General features: G+C 75.5%; 1 non-coding gene across 1 annotated transcript; it reads left to right on the plus strand.

Moving 5' to 3' along the window:
- Nucleotides 1-703: 703 nt before the first annotated feature.
- Nucleotides 704-822, plus strand: LOC128829798 (5S ribosomal RNA). Its single transcript, XR_008443468.1, has one exon. It is a non-coding gene; the product is annotated as a 5S ribosomal RNA (ribosomal RNA).
- Nucleotides 823-2,500: the final 1,678 nt, after the last annotated feature.

Consider the following 2,500-nt stretch of genomic DNA (forward strand, 5'->3'; position numbering starts at 1 on the left):
ACCTGGTGGCCGAGAGGGGACTCGGACGGCAGGCAAGCCGCCCTGGCCTCACCCACCCCGGCCGCAGCGAGGGACTGCCTCCCGGCCGACTGGATCGGGCCCCTGGAAGTCTGGGGGGAAAAAGAAAATGGAACCTGACGCCTCCGAGGAGGGGGCGCCCAGGGAAGGAGGGAGATCCGGGTTGACCTGGTGACCGGACGGGAAAGCGGCCACCGGGCGTGCCCGTTCAAACCTACGGGTTGACCTGGTGGCCGGGAAGCGAACCGGCCAGCAGGCGAACCCGTTCGATTCCACGGGTTGACCTGGTGCCCGGGAGGGGACTCTGAAAATTTTTCAGCCCTTTCGGCTCGGGGTTGACCTGGTGGCCGAGAGGGGACTCGGACGGCAGGCAAGCCGCCCTGGGCTCACCCTCCCCGGCCGCAGCGAGGGACTGCCCCCCCTCCACCCACCCACCCCCCCCCCCGGCTGACAGGATCAGGGCGCACTGGATGTCCGGGACAATATTTTCCCCGACGCCGGGGAGGGCGGGCGGGCGGAGGGGCTCTGGCGGCCAGCCCGGGCCCCGGAGCTCGAGAAGGAAAAAAGGACCGGGCCCGCGAGAGACGGGGGCCCTGCCGCAGGGGGGCAGTCCGACCGGGGCTCACCGTGCGGCAGGCCCGGGCGTCGGCAGGGGAAAGCGGGCGAGGAGGCGCGGGGGCCGGGTGCCTACGGCCATACCGGACCGAACGCCCCCGATCCCGTCCGATCTCGGAAGGTAAACCGTCCCGGGCCTGGCTAGTACTTGGATGGGTGACCGCCTGGGAATCCCAGGTGCCGTAGGCAGCTTTTCCCGGTCCGAGCCAGCTCTCTCTCCTTTTCTGGGGAGGAAGGAGAGGGGGGGGACGGGCCGGAAAGCCCCTCGTCGCTCCTGCCGAGTCGGAGGTCGCGGCCGCAGGTCACGGGTCTGGGCGCCTGGGGTCCGGCTCCCCACCCGGCTTCCTCCGCGGAGGACCCACCGAAGCCGCTGGGGGAGACCCCGGGCATGGGGCGGACTGGCCCGGACCCTCCCGGCCGCCGGCCCGCAGGACCGCCCCGAATCCCCCCGCCCCGCGGCCACCCAGGCCAGGCCTGGCCAGGCGGGACGGACGGCGGGTGTCCAGCGCCCAGCGGCTTCCGCCAGCGGGGACCCACGGCCCCCAAAGCCGCAGGGGGAGGCCCCGGGCCCGGGACGGACTCGCTCGGACCCCCTGCGCCCGGGCGCCGGCTCGCGGGACCGCCCCGAATCCCCCCGCGGCCACCCAGGCCAGGCCTGGCCAGGCGGGACGGACGGCGGGTGTCCAGCGCCCAGCGGCTTCCTCCAGCGGGGACCCACGGCCCCCAGAGCCGCAGGGGGACACCCCGGGGCCGGGACGGACTCGCTCGGACGCGCTCGGACCCCCTGCGCCCGGCCGCCGGCTCGCGGGACCGCCCCGAATCCCCCGCCCCGCGGCCACCCAGGCCAGGCCTGGCCAGGCGGGACGGACGGCGGGTGTCCAGCGCCCAGCGGCTTCCGCCAGCGGGGACCCACGGCCCCCCAGAGCCGCAGGGGGAGACCCCGGGGCCGGGACGGACTCGCTCGGACGCGCTCGGACCCCCTGCGCCCGGCCGCCGGCTCGCGGGACCGCCCCGAATCCCCCCGCGGCCACCCAGGCCAGGCCTGGCCTGGCCTGGCAGGCCGGCGTGCAGCTCCCCCGGGCTTCCTCCCCCGACGACCCGCGCCCCCCCGAGCCGCAGGCGGAGACCCCGGCCCCGGGGCGGACCGGCCCGGGCTCGCTCGAGCCCCCTGCGCCCGGCCCGCAGGACCGCCCCCCCCCCCCCCCCGAATCCCCCGGGAGAGGCCCGGCCTGCACGCCACTGACGACCCGCGGCCCCCAAAGTCGCGGGAGGCGCCCCCGGCCCCGGGGGCCGGTTAGCTCCGTGTCGCTCCGCGCCCCCCCCCCGCCCCTCGCTGCCGGGACCGGGCACCGCCCCAGAGTCAGCCGCAGCCGGACGGCCTGAGAGCTGCCCTCCTGTGGACGACGGTGAGTTTACCTTGACACTAACCGGCCATCAGCCAGGTCAACCCCATTGCTAGACTGGGGTGGACCTGGTGGCCGAGTGGGGACTTGGAACATTTGACAGCTGCTCCCCGGGGCTTGACCGCTTGTCCTGAACGCCCCCCCCCCACCCCACCCCCCCCAGCCCCCGGCTCCTGCTCCCCTCTCCCCAGCCTCGGTGCTCCGCTCCCTGCCTCGGAGGCTGCCCCTTTGCGGCGCCTGCATCGCCTCCGAGGACGCGCACCTTCCGGAGGCTGGACGTAAAGCCTGACGCCCGCCACCGCCGCCGACCCGGCTCTCCGAGGGACGACTGTGAGGCCTCCCCCCACCCCCGGACCGCCCTGGGGACGACTGCTAAGCCTCCCCCAACGGACCGCCCGGGGGAAGACTGCTAAGCCTTCCCCGGACCTGCTCCCTCTCGACTATTAAGCCCCCCCTCTGTGGTC

This window comes from Malaclemys terrapin, unplaced genomic scaffold (genome assembly GCF_027887155.1).
Source record: "Malaclemys terrapin pileata isolate rMalTer1 unplaced genomic scaffold, rMalTer1.hap1 scaffold_86, whole genome shotgun sequence".
NCBI lineage: Eukaryota > Metazoa > Chordata > Testudines > Emydidae > Malaclemys > Malaclemys terrapin.